At 30.4% G+C, this 15,451-nt stretch overlaps 1 pseudogene; it reads right to left on the reverse strand.

Moving 5' to 3' along the window:
- Window positions 1-7,018: 7,018 nt before the first annotated feature.
- On the reverse strand, window positions 7,019-10,891 carry LOC112697100 (cytokinin dehydrogenase 4-like; annotated as a pseudogene).
- Window positions 10,892-15,451: the final 4,560 nt, after the last annotated feature.

The raw sequence follows: 15,451 nt of genomic DNA on the forward strand, positions 1-15,451 counted from the left end.
CTAAAAATTTTTTCGTACGTGTAAAGTTAGGTAAGTTTGGTGAGTGTAAACGTGTAATGTAACATCATATTATTTTAATATTTCAAATTCATACTAATTGATAGGTGGAATTTGACTTTCGTATATTTTTTTTGGTAGCTATTTGACATTGGTATATTAAATGCAAAGAAATTTTACATAAATATATAATATGTATAATCATATTATTGCAGGTATTATTTTTTAAAATTTACTACTTGAACAGTTATTTAAATCCATAAATTTAATCGGATAATAGTATATATATTTTTTATATTATTACTACATTAAAGTTAATCTCTTAATTTAAACTAAAATATGTTAATTGTTAAAACTGTATTATATCTTAAAGGTATAATATATTAACAAAATTGAAGTTATTTACTTTACATATATATTTCCACCAATGATTTTTTTTATTTCCCGCTCATGTCCCAAATTTTTTATAAAAAAATTAGTAGTATTTTTTTAAAAGATAAAAAATAATTTAATTGGATTAAATATTTTACTATGATTTAAATTACCCAATAAATTTAATAAGCAACATTTTTTCTATCTTTAAGTTTAAATATAAAAAATTAGATATTTTTTATTTATTTAATTTAATATTATTTTATATTTTATTATTTATTTAATTTAATTTTTTATATGATAAAAAATAATAGAATATTCAATAAGTATTAATATTATTGTATTTGTATAAATTGGTAAAAAAAATTCAATAATAAAAAATCAAAGAATTGATGCATTTTTTAAAGGGAAGGCTAATATTTAAGAAGGAGAACATATAATTTTTACAATATCAACACATGTAAATAGTTTTTCTACTTTAATGAATCATGAAAAAAGTGAGATACAACTTTCAAAAGTTCAAAAAGTTACATCTGATGAGTTTGACCTTAATTTTTTGAAACGAGACCTTAAAAAACGGTTTTAAATTTGGCAATATTATCAAAATCAGAGAAATGAGATTAGACAAATTTATCTTAAATGAGATTCATATAAAAAATATTTTGACAATTATCTTCTATGTGATCCCAAAATTTTATTTTAAATTTCGCCACTGCTCACGCTATCTCTTTTACGTCCAAAAATAATTATTTGGTGCGTAAACATTAATAACTTCTAACACAATATTAAAATTAAGATTGAAAAATATCTTACACATAAAGACCTTATCTTTGATAAATTTAGAATTTGTAAAAAAAAAATAAGCGTTGAAAAGCAATGTTACATCATCCTTTGATCCGTGAGGATTAATTTGTTGGTGATACAATAATTTTTAGTTTCTTGCTAAAGTTATTGAAGTAGCTAGATAGTCTCACTCTCAGCTAATCACGTTGTTCTTAAAAGTATAGTCATTTATATTTTTTTATCAATTTAAATTTTTTAAATAAGTCATATCATGTTATGATATTATAAGATATAATTATTTATATTATTTTTTTATTAACGTAAATTTTTAAAATAAATAATTTTATAATATAATATCATAATTTTATGTTTAAAAAATTTAAAATTTAATATTTGATCAATTTTAAAATAAAAAATATAAAATAAATAAAAAAATTTAAAAAAAATTAAATAAATTTAAAAAAATCTCTTATTTAAAAAAAATATTAGAGATATAATTATTTATGTTATTTTTTTTATCAACTTAAATATGTAGGATGAAAGTTTCGTGACGCATGTAATCCACGTCATTATTATATGCTAGAAATTGAGAAAGTTATCATAATGTGTAAGCAGTCGTAAGCACATATATGATTAATTTCCCTACTGTCAAATAACTATATTTGACTAATAAACATAGTATGCATATATACAGTAATAATGCACCCACTATTCAAATAAAATTGGATATATTGACTAATACATAAACTAAATACTTTGTCCGGTTCATGGAGACGACTAGTGTGTATGAGTTTGAAACTTTGAATTAATAATGTGCTTGGCGATATAATGGCGTCTTTGAATACACCTTTATTCATATGTGACAATTCAAATTCTGGAACAAACATATTCAGCCAAGATAGTGAACCATCGAAACCTCCATTTTTTTTTTAATCTAAAAATACCTTTCTTATCTTTGTTAGGAAGCAATTCTTTTTATATTTTAATAGCAAAGTAGTTTTGATTGGAGAGGGTGACACGCCTATATGGATAAGTCCAAACTGTTGACCGTGAGATCATGCAAAAATTGAATTTCTCTCTTTCATTTGCAATTTTTCCCAGACATGCTCTTGAATGTTCAGCACTTATATAGTTGGTTATTATTAGTTGCACTTTATTATTCTTCCTTCTTCATAAAAAACACATTTTTCTTTACTCTTTTCTCTCCCTGTCTCTTTTTCCTTTATCATTTTAATTGGTCAAAAAAATAAAATTTAAATTTTATTAATTAATTATTGGCCACAAAAGTTAATTCTTTATTTAAATTCGGGTACAATGTTATATGAGATCAATGCAATACCTCAAAGTCAACAAATCATCTGTTTATATGGTAGATATTCAGTTTTCTCTTTAAAATTCTAAGTGTATTTTGTCTAAAAATCGATAGTGATTCGATTGTAATATTTTGGAAGCAAAACTTACTTTTTTTTGTAAATACCAGTTCTATAAGTGCATCAAAGATTTTCGAATAAGACGAGTATTAAAATAGAAAATAAGTTCGAAAAGTGCCAAAAAGAAAAAAGAAGTGTAAAAGAAAAGATTCGAAAAGTAGACTGATTGAAATCGAAATAACTTGTGCTGAATTATAAAAAAAAATGATTAAAATGCCTTCGATTTGATCAAAGGGCTTTATCTTGACAGAAAGCTTAAAGATACAGAAACATAAATTGGACAGATAAATAAAGAAAACTTTGAATGTAAATCTAACAATATAATTATATGATGCTTTGAAGATAAATCTGACAAGAAAAAGTAAAGTTTACAGAAATTGTAAATGAAAAATTAAAGACGATGGAAGGAACCCTACAGAAATCAAACTCACTGGAGATGTGAGTGTGTTTGAGTGTATTTCTGAAGAAAAGTTTCAACCTTTATTTCCTAAAACTTACTAATATTTATAACCCATATCTGTAACCAATCATTAATTACACGACGCTGCCTTTGTATGCGAATTCTTAGGTAACTGTTCCCACTCTTTTGCCCACAAGCGTTACCCATAAATTCCTCACTCAAAGAAAGCCTTCAACTTCTTTACTTACATAACCGCTCGATTCTCTATTCGAACAACTGTTCAATTCTTCATTCGAGTGCTTGTTCGATTTAACAAGGTATTTAGATCGAGTCCATGTAAAATAATTTCTAATTAATGCCTGCACGTGCGTTTTCTCGACCTCTGATTTCTTCTTGACCCTTCACTAGCGTTTCGAATCAACTAAGACTTTAAAAAATAATTATTTCGACTAACAGTATGAATTGAAATTAAATTAAATCATGGAGAGATTAAATAAACTCTTAAAATAATATATTCTTATAAATTGAATTAAACATTCTAAAAGTCAAAACTATATCAAATCAAGCTTATAATCACAAAAAAATATATATTTATCTTATATTTATATTTTAGAGTAAAGAACAAATCCATTCCTGACTTTTTTTTTGCGGACATTTTTGTCTCTGAGAATTGGAAAATACTTTAATGTCCCTGACCCCCCCCGAAAAGTGGACATATCTACCTCTCCGTTAGAGTCGCTCCATTTGGCATGACGGAAAACAGTGACGTGGCTCCCGTGGCGCTGACCTGGCCGTTACGGGCTGCCACGTGGGATGGGCTTTTGAAAAGAGGACGCATTAGTCCTCAAGAACCAAAATGTTGCAGTTTCTCCCCCATCTCCAATCTATGAAATCCTTAAGCCCTAATCCTTCAACAAAGTATGCGTCATTTACGATGTCATTTGTTCATGAACCAAATTTATAATATTCTCATGAATGGCTCTCTTCCTTTTCATCACATCAACTCATTGATCAGAAGGACCCTGCAATTATAATTATGCGTCGTTTACGATGTCAAGGTAATATGGTAAGACAACTAGCTAATGATGAAAGCTAGAAAATCACAAAGATATTATTCCTAGTGGCTTGCTAGGGGCAGGCATTGTAAACTCATACATGATATATCATGGAACATGAATGATTATTAACATAGATATCATCAATATGTGTGAGATGACACTAACAACCATGAAACAACACACCAAAAATTAAGTTAATGGAAACACAAACTACCTGTACATGCTTTGATTTAGCTGCTTCCTCTTCATCTTCCAAGATAGTCTGCTTTGGCCTGAAAATTACACTATCTAGTTAACTTACGATAAAATGATCAAGCCATTAGACAATTTGTATATAATCTTATACTCATCTAAACTTTTTCAAATGCTCTGAAAATGCAAGGACCATTAACTCTTCAGTTTCCAATACATTCTTGAACATCGGATGCAGACCCTCACGTGGCAAATCCTTTACTCTTCAAATAGACTCCTTGGATGGTAAAGGTTTTGTCTTCATATATAAATGGAATGTATTGTTACATGTTCTCTGCAATGACTCTAATTCTGCATTAGTATCAATAATTTTCCTAACTCTATCTGAAACAAGGTCAAGGACTGTTTGAGGGAATCAGCCATAAACAGTTTCTCCATTTTCCATTGTCTGTTCAATTTTCGACATTACTCTAGTCATATTCTGCAAGACCTCTTCGGTGGGAGCAGCTTTTATTGGCTTCGACAGAAACAAATGAAGATCCAATAGGTAAGCCATATCCTCCGATGTCACGAAGGAATAAGCAGTGCCAGTATGGCCAGCCCTTGCAGCCCTCCCAACACGATGAACGAATATCTTAGGCTTTGGAGGGAAGTCCCAGTTGATAACATTATCAAGCAACGAAATATCAATGCCATGAGCTGCAACATCCGTCACAATCAATAGCATCATTTTTCTCGACCTAAACCTTGCGTAGGATGGGATTTGATGGATTAGGGCTCAAGGATCTCATAGATTGGGGGTGGGGGAGAAATGGCAACGTTTTGGTTCATGGGACTAATACGTCCTCTTTTTAAAAGTCCATCCCACGTGACAGTCCGTAATGGCCAGGTCAGCGCCATGGGAGCCACGTCACCGTTTTTCGTCATGCCAAATGGAGCGACTCTAACAGAGGAGTAGATATGTCCATTTTTCCGGGGGGTCAGGGACATTAAAGTATTTTCCAATCCTCGGAGGCAAAAATGTCTGCGAAAAAAAGGTCAGGAACGAATTTGTCCTTTACTCTATATTTTATATTCGGTTAAGATTTTAGCTCCTTTCTAATATTTGTATAACTGAATTTTTATTCCCACAAAATCACCTTTCTATATTAATTTCTCTCTCTAGCTAGACTATATTTACAGGTACAAATAATTATTTAATTATCCAACAAAAATTGACACGACTCGATTAAATGAATTCTATATTATTCGATAGGTAATATGATGCAATTAGGTCAAATTCGATTAAGCTTGACGTTAATTGGTTCAAGTATGGATTTTGGTATTGTGAAACTGAACCAATCCATTTAGGTTTATATTAAATAAATAAATATATATAATAATATATACACAACTTTATCCTATTTAATTTAAATTATGATATTTATTTAAGGGATAAGTATTATTTTGTTCTCTAACGTTAAATTATAGGTTAAATCGAAATCGTTCCTGATGTAATTTTTGATTTAGAATTGTCTTTTATTATTAAATTACTCCAATTTTAATAAAAAATTATAAAATTAAAAAAATAAAAGAAAAGATTGCGTTGGGGGGAGGAGAAAGGAAAAAGGATACGCGAAGGGGGGAAGGGGAAAGGGAAAAGGGGAAAGAAAGAGGGAGAAGGGGGAAAGGGGAAGTGGAAGAGGGGAGGGGAGACAGAAGCGGCGGCAACACGGTGACCACTCACCACTACTGTCGCGTCTTCTCCATCTTCGCGAGCTCCCTCTCTTTGTCTCTCTCTCTCTCTCTCTCTTTGGCGGCGACGCGAGTGACGGCGGCAATTCCTCCCCCTTGGTCACTAGCTCATCGTCCCCCTTCTTCCCCCTCTCTTTTTTCTGCTTGAGCTTCTGCTTCTGCTTCTACTTTTTCGACTTCTGTGTCTTCTTCTGCTTTTTTTGCTTTTGCTTTTGTCTTTGCTTCTAATTCTAATTTTGATTTGTTATTTTCTAATTTCATTGTTGTTATCTATTGATTTTGTTATTAAATTTGATGTTGTTTAATCTGATTTGGTATTCTTGAATTTGATTTTGTGTATTTGGTGGTGGTAAAGATGCTGATGGTGGTGGTAAAAGTGCTAGTGGTGGTGGAGGGTATTATTGTCTACAAAAAATTAAAAAGACGATTTTAATATGAAATAAAACGTTTAAGACGATTTTAAATAAAAAAATTACATGAGGGACGATTTCGATTCTGACCGTTTATTTAAAAATAACTTTGATAATGTATTATTATTTTTTTCAATTACATATCATTACATAATTTTTTTATTTTTCTATATTTTTTTAAAATTTATTTTTAATCGAGTATCTTTGAATATTGAACGAATTGGATCGAATTTAATCGTTTGAATTTACTTACAAACAACTTTTAATCTGAACTAATCAAATCCGATTAAAATCTAATCGGTTCAGGTCTCATTTTCTTAAACCCGAATTAACTTGAATCGTAAACACCTCTTTTTCTGGCGATTGTGTTTCTGAAAATGAAAGCGAGGCTAACAGCTATTAGTTAGAATAGGTTAGAAGCAGTTATAACATCCTCTCTTATTTGTGAATGTCTGTTATATGAGTGAGTACTGTAATGATTTGTGATGTAAACAACATTATAAATACTTCTGCTGCAGCGGTACTGTATAATAATATGGAACTTATTTAATTCAATTCTTATATAATAATGAGAATATTTAAAACACCTATTTTACTTAGGCCACTCTAATTTTATTAGAAGAACAGAAATAAACAACAACATGTCACAAAAGTATACTGTTTATTAATTTTGTAAAAGATGTTATGTTATGAAACATGAAACATACATATCTTGTTCAGTTAAAAATCCCTTGTCCCGGAGCCAATATTCTTTTAGGATCAAATTTATTTTTTGTGTCTTTGAAATTTTGCCACTTGGAACCAAAATGTTGAATCCATTCTTCGTGAGTTTTGTTTCGTGGAAGATATTGCTTGATTCCAATGCCTGAATCTTTACAGAATTCTAATATTTGATTCTTTTGCTCATCAAATGTCTTCAATGTATCATATGTAACTTCTTGCAGAACACTCACAAGATAAAAGACTTGTTCATCAGGTATAGCCACTGACATTTTATCATTCCACCTGTGAATTATTATATGTTAACCAATATATCTTTGTTAATTAATTCAATCAATTAACTATTAAATTTAATTTTGTTGTACTATTAGTATAAAATAATTTTATATGTATATCCAATTACGTAATGTTATACTGCATAAATAGTCATGTAAAAAAACAGATATAATTGCACAATAATATAAAATACTGTTAGTATATCAAAATTAAATTTTTAACTATTACGATGGAACTTACTTTGTTCGGTTCATGGGGAAGGCTAGTATGATTCCGTTGGCAGTAAGGTTTTGTTTAAAGATAATGTTCTTGAAAACACCTTCATTTATATCTGAGATTCTAGATCCTGGAACAAAAATATCCAACCAAGATTGAGGTCCTTCAGGAAGTCCTTGTCCTGGATTCTCAGAACTATGTAGAAAATTCTGGTACAACACATCTTTTTCATATTTAAATGTAGGAACATACTTTAATCCCGTCACCAAACGTTCAACATCCTATTTAAGAAACAAAAAGGTATAGTATATTTATTAGTATATTAAATAGTAACGAGTGATTCTCAATAATAAAACATACAACAGACACATGTGTCGTGCAAATATCGATAAATAATATTATATTCAAAATGTATTTAACACGTATATAGATACAACAATTTAATAAAACATCCGTAATTCATAGAGCTAAATAATAAATAGCACATGATTAATAGTAAAGTACCAGATCAATTTGGTCTTGAGTACTGTTGTTGTAATATTTGGCAAGCTCCAAGACATAGAGGATGTTATGTTGGGCTAATAAGGAATTTATGCGAGGCAGATCTTGTGTTGGAAAAAAGGAAATGATATTCGGCCACTGGTTTATCATAAGAAAACCTTCTACTGCATCGAATGCATTATCATTTCTTCCATTCAATGAAATTAAGTATTCTTGGTCTTTAGAATATGCAGAGAAATCACTGTAAAGCAAACGAAGCGACTTTACCTGCAATCAGTCAACAAGCGCATAATTCTTTTGCCTTTAATTAATGATATGTGTATGTTATAGTAAATACTTTTAATTTGTTGGTTAAAATTATATATTATAGTACTATTAATCAAAGTAATATGGTTTTTCTAAAATTTTGGCAAGCAATTAAGTAAATATTAATCAAAGTGATATATATATATATATATATATATATATATATATATATATATATATATATATCCTAATTTAATTAATAAAAGATTAATTATTCTAAAATTAAATTTTTTACCAACACTTGTCAACATTTTAAAAATTGAGTACTAAATTCTAAATTTTAAATTTAAATAGTATAAAAATCAGATATTAACTAAGTATAACTAATATTGATAAAAAGTATTATTTTCTGGTATTTTCTTGCTCTTGTTATTATTCCAAATTGACCTAAACCTCCAAGAACACCATAAAATAACTTCGACTTCCTTTTTGCAGAACAAGTCACAAGAACTCCTTTACCTATATATAAAGCCATGAACCAACATCATTTATTGCATTTTATCTAAGCAAAGATACATCTATAGGAAATGTCAACGACGTAGTATGAGAGTAGGAACTCAAAGTTCAAACAACATGAATAATAATGCCCACATATACCACATGGAATCAGGAAATTAAGAAAAATCATACTAAACATATGTAAAATTTTAGTCACTAATCAATTATCACATATATAGAAATGTGGATTTAGTATATTTTTTAAAAATTCTGTTATATTACTGTAAAAAATAGGCTTGATTATTTTGGTACTTAACTATTTAATTAAAAAATATATAAAATAAATTACATAAATACATAATAGTTAATTTGGATATTGATGTTTAGTATAAATTTAACATTATATTTTTCTTAAAAAAAATATTATATACACTATCTTTATATATACTTTTATTATTAATATTAAAATTAATTAATAAAAATTATGTTTAAATCATAAAAAATATATAAAAAATAGTAGAAGTATCATATCTCATAAATAATCAAATACTTCATTACTTTTGGTACACCCTATATGTGATGCTAGTGGCTATTCTTTTAACCCCTTTCTAATCTTTCTTGTTCTTTGCTTGTAGTCGCAGAGATTGAGTTAGAAATTTTGCTACGCAAATTATTTTCATAATCATAAAAAATTCAATTATCTATACCTACCCATTAGTCAACTCTTTTTTAACGATTAATTAAGCGGCTAACCACTTGCATTATATCGTATTGACTTTTATCATTTATTTATTACAAGAGAAAATGCTATCCACAAATTATATATATATAACATTTTTTTATTATATTTAATATTATTTAATTATTTCAATAATAATTAAAAAATATGAAATAAAATAATTTTATATTATATATCTTGTATTTAAATATAAATAAAAACTCACATATAATTATCATGTAAATAAAATTGATAATTAATAATCGTTACATAAGTTAATGTATTTAACTAAATTACTATTAAATTCTGTTAGATAACGAACACTCAACTAATTAATTATTATCGGCTAATTTATTATTAATTGGTAATTCTAATTTTATAAATTGTTATTAATTAATAATTATTTAAACTTTTTTATAAGAAATTATTTATTTATATTTTTTATTAATATTTAAATTAGGTAGAAATTTATATACAGTTAACTTTACATAAAGTAAATATCTAAGAACCGTTAAATAATTTAACTGATTTAACTAAATTTTTATTTAATATCGAATACCAACTTCATCAGAATTTTCATCTTTAAATTAACTTCAGATAAAGGCAAGCACGCGTAAATTTTTACGGTTAGAAATACCTGTAATAACATCTAGTTCATAAACATTGGCAATCTGAGGACCAAACTTGAATGTTTGACCACCGACTCCGGCATTGACGAGGGTTCCGCCAACAGAAGTGAACAAATTATCAGTCCAAGACAGCGGTGTGAGTCCATATTCAAGTGCTGCATTTAACACGTCACTCCACACCTGTTCACCGCCCACGTCAGCATAAGAATTCCACGGATCCTTCTCATCGCGAAATATAACAACCCCCTTCCCGTGCCTGTAACCGTTTAGATGCGTCATGTTCACCACTATCCCCTCACGCGCCATCGCTTGTCCGTGAACCGAATGTGCTTGCCCTCGTGCTGCTATTGTGATAGGGGTAGAAAGGGAATTTGACACTTTTATTAGTTCTGATATTTCAGTTATTGACGTTGGTTCAAGAACCGCCAGAGGCTTCTCGTGAATCGTAAGGCCGAAATCGGTTGAGGCGAGTGTAAGGGTAACATTGTCACAAACTAGGTTATTTGAAATCTCCGTGGATGCATGAAATGCTGAACATGGATGATGTGTGGTTATTATTGCATTTGTGAGCATAATTATAACTAGATTTATCAGCAGAATCAATGAAACATTTTCAAGTATCGAAAACCTTGCCATTGTACGTGTGATATTTGATCACTTTATTATACGCTTCGGGTATATATAAGTGTAAGAACGTCTTTCAATGGCTAACTGTGAATATAACTCATTTTATTTTTTAATTTACACACTCTATCATGAGCGAGCAGAAGTATTGATGACTCAATGGCTAAGTGTGAATATAACTTGTTCTATTTTTTAATTTGCACACTCTATCATGAGCGAGCAGAAGTATTGATGACATCGAACTTGACTAATACAAGGGTAATATTGACATATTGTTATCCATCGTGTTCTATATATACCTTATACTAAAGAAAGTTAAATCAATTCTTATATTTGTAAGAAAAGATGAATTATTATGATGGTATTGATTAAAAGATAAGAATATAATAAATAAAAGAGATATATTATAATAGAATGAAAGACAACTATTCTACTTTTTATCTATTTTTTTTCATATTTTTTTGAAGATTTTTGATAGTCTAAAGAAGGAGATTAAATCTATGATTTTCTTTTAAATTTGATTAATTATACTTCAAACAAAAAAATAAAACTTAGCTTCTGTTCTGTCTATAAGATGAGTTATGTAGGAGACAATTTTATTTTGTCTCATAAATCATGAAAAATAGAACAGGAAAAAAAATGACACAACCATATATTCTGATTTAATTGTCTTGTCTTGTGTAATGCAATTTATATTCAGTCTTCACTACAACATTGATAAAGTTTTTACTATCATTTCATGTATTACATACATCAACTCTCAAGAATTTAACCTAATCTTATCAAGGACAAATTAAATCAGATTTCAACATAAACTTGACTTGGCTATGTAACTTTTTAAACTCTCAACACACTAAGTGCTTATCACTACAAGAAAAACACCCATTCACGTATACTTGAAAAGTGTAGACAAAAGTAAAAAAAATGATGCTTTAGGCTACGGCTACGCTTTTTGGAGTGATTCCTATTCGGCTGTTGCCTATTCTCAAAGGCTACGCTTTTCTGCACCAAGGGCTACGCTTTTGGCGTCTGGGAATAGGGTGCGCTTTTCAAGTGATGTTGTCCAGGAACAAAAGCTACGCTTTTCAGCTTCCATTTTTACCAGAATAGGCTACGCTTTTTAATGCTACTGCATCACCTGTAAAGCGTAGCCACAGTGTATACCATGGCTACCGTTTATAAGTATAGCCTTAGGTCCCTCATTTTTTTTGTATACCATAGCTACTGTATATAAGTGTAGCCTTAGGTCTCTTATTATTTTTTTTATTTTCTGTATATATATGATATTTTAATAATTATTAATACAACATAATATTTAATAATATGATTACATGTATAATAATTCTGCATTTTTAATTAAATGAGTTAAATATTATAAAATAAAAATAAATATATAATTATACTAAATAATTTCTTTAAATGGTAAAAATTATCTCTAACCAAAATATATTTATAATAATAATCCAAAAGTACTAGAATGAAGTTAATTGTGAATATTTATACATCTAATAAAAGTCATTAGTTAACTATACATGTATCAATTTTCATATAATAATTCTCAATAAAATTCACAAGATTCCTCTCCTTAAGCCTTGGATTCGCTACAGGCAATTCTTTATCTGCAAAACATATTTGACTATCTGCTTAATAAGATCAGCATCATCCCCCTAGCATAATATGAAAATAAACTAGAATTAAAAAGCATACTAGATATGTTTATTCTTTTGCTGAAAGAAATCTAAATCGACGAGAGAATAAGAGTTTCACACACAACTCAACTGCCATACATTGGTGAGAGAATAAGAGAAAAATATTGGTACTGATCATAAGTTCATAATACCAAAATAGCAATGGTGTTTTCTTTAGTGTTCTCTCCCACCCTCAACCTTGCTATGCCTTCTTCTCATTCTTGTTATGTTTCCTCCAATAAGTACTATTACAGTTACAGAAAGAGAAGGACACAACACAAGAAGAAGAACAGTGAGAGTGAGAGGTAGCAGTAGCAGTAGCAGCTCCTCCATGAAAAAGACAAAGAAAGTTCACAATCTGATTCTTTCAACCCTTCTGGATTTGTGACCGATAACCCTTCAAGCCAACAAGCAATGAATTGTATAAGGAACACATTTAATCAACAATTCTAATTCCCTAAATAAACCACAGATCTGGAACCAGTTAGACAATCACAGACATTAATAAAACTATTATTTCCTCTAACAGCAAGAAATCATCATTAATTCATTATTTATTGATGGCATCAATTGAATAAAACAAGCAAAATAGAAACTGCATATCATTAAATCCAGTTGTGTAAATACTACTAAATAGCTCAGTAAAACACTGCACCTGAAGCCCGAGGGCCCATTTTCTCTCAACAAGGATCTGTGGTCTCATTCCTACTTGATAGTCTGATGGTTTTAGTGGCTAAGAGAAGGGGGGTTGAATCTTAGCCCCTTTTTCGCTTGCTAACACTTGCTGGACTTAAAGGAAACTTTTCTGTTTTTAGCTCGTCCCTAGCCACGAGACATTTTCATTTTGTCTCGTCACTTGACACGAGACATTTTTTATTTTTCATCTGAACAGTAAACAGAATTGAAGTAGGAAGAGAGGTAGAAGATTACACCCAGATATATCCTGGTTCAGCTGCTAAGTGCAGTGCAGCCTACATCCAGTCTCCATCACAACAATGATGAAATTTCACTATAATCATCCAGATTACAAGTTGTAAAGTGCTAACCCAACTTACAAGGGGATTCCCACAGAATCATGAAACACAACACAGATGTACAAAGGAACTCTAAGACATCTATGGCTTTTTCTTTTAATTTTGCACTCTCTGCCTTTTTCCGCTCTATGGCTTTTTCATACAAACCTCACTGTTTGCCTTTTTCCATGAGACTCAAGACATGACAAAATTAAACAGAAAAATACTAAACAGAAACATTGAAGGAGAAGAAGAACTGCTAGCTTAGGTAGCTCTGAGACTTCTGTGCCTTGCACTCTCAAATCTTACTCCTTGCTTCAAACCATGACTGTTCACCCCTTTTATAGATAAGTGAAGCCTTCACAGTTGAAACACAAACCCGAGCTCAGCTTCCTTTCCTTCACAACAAACCGGTTCGGCCACAAAGAGAGAAGAGGTAACTCATGCAAAAACCAACATGCAAATACCTCTAGTCCTTCCTTGGTCATCACTCTTCATCAATCCGAGAACTCCATCCTTGGCTTCCTCTCCAAGATGGATTTCTGGCCCTTGATGCTTCATGATGATGATGACTTCATCTGCTTCAATCTCTGCCTCAACCATCACTTCGCCACTCTAGCTACTTCCTGTGGTGGTTGAGCAGAATCAAAGACAAGCCATGCCTCCAAAGATCTTCCTTGCTGGCCGAATCTTCATCCTTTTTTGAGTATGAAGGATCCGAGATTACCTCACCAAATCTTACCAGATTAGGTGATAATCTCAGCCACAGCATACTTTTCTTTTTCTTTTTCGTGCCATCAACTCGATGGTCTTTAGGCTTGCTTTCCTTTCCTTTCGGTAGCTCCAAGTAGCTTCCATGGCTTCCTGGTTAATGACCGAAGAAAGAAGAAGAAAGAGATGAGAGAGAAGAGAGTATTTGGAGTAAAAGCAATTCAAAGTGATTAAACAAATTAATAATTAGTTTGCTTTTACTTCCCTTGCATAAGGTAGCGTGCAGCACTTATGACAATCAATCAATTCAGCTGCAAATTTCTCTCTCATGTTTCCCATGCAATAAATGGTAATTTAATGAAATTTGGAATCCATCACATGGTATAATGCTTGTATCCGTTGGAAGCTTGTAACGTAACTAAAGAAATGGGTTTTAGTTAAAATGAATAAGACAATATTGTGCCCCATTTCCTTTTAAATTCGGACCAAGCATTTTTGGTATTATACCAAGACCTTTAATTGGGCTTGTTATCACAATTGCTGGCCCATTTAAAGCATTTGCTTTCCTGGTAAGTTTGGATCAAACATAGGAAGCTTTTATCAAAAACAAATATGGGCTTAGTTGCAACAACTTTTGTTTTTCGGCCCAATTATAAACCTGCATCACAAAATTATCATATGATTAATTAAGATTAATAATTTTGTAATTAAATATTTTAATAATGTTTGTTCATCACAGATATTAAATTGGAGTTTTCCAAACTCATCATAGTCCATATAACCTGGAAGGTACTCATCAACTGGAGAAGAAACTTCACTGGAATGATTACGATTGAAACCAGCATCCTAAACAGTTACATTATAAAACCAAAAATAAGCTTTGCACAATATCTTATTTGAAAAGAGAAAACAAAAAAATATAATACCAAGAACAAAAAAACTACAATTCCAGCACAAAATCCATAAGAACTCGTTCTAGCTAGAAAGATAGATTCCATCACATGGAGTGTAGAAAGAAATACCGGGCTGCTTCCCATTTCACATGAGTATAAAGTTAGAAGCAAGTTAAAAAGTCAGATCACTTCATTTAAGATGGACAAGTGAAGAGATCTTGAGCAATTAGAGAGGAAAGAAACCCACTATAGTCTCTCAAACTATTTGAGATAACAATCGCAACAGCACTCAACAGCCTGCTAGCCTCTGGTGCATCAAGAACCACACCACTTGCACTTTGA

The sequence above is a fragment of the Arachis hypogaea genome, chromosome 1 (genome assembly GCF_003086295.3).
Source record: "Arachis hypogaea cultivar Tifrunner chromosome 1, arahy.Tifrunner.gnm2.J5K5, whole genome shotgun sequence".
NCBI classification, from domain to species: Eukaryota; Viridiplantae; Streptophyta; class Magnoliopsida; order Fabales; family Fabaceae; genus Arachis; species Arachis hypogaea.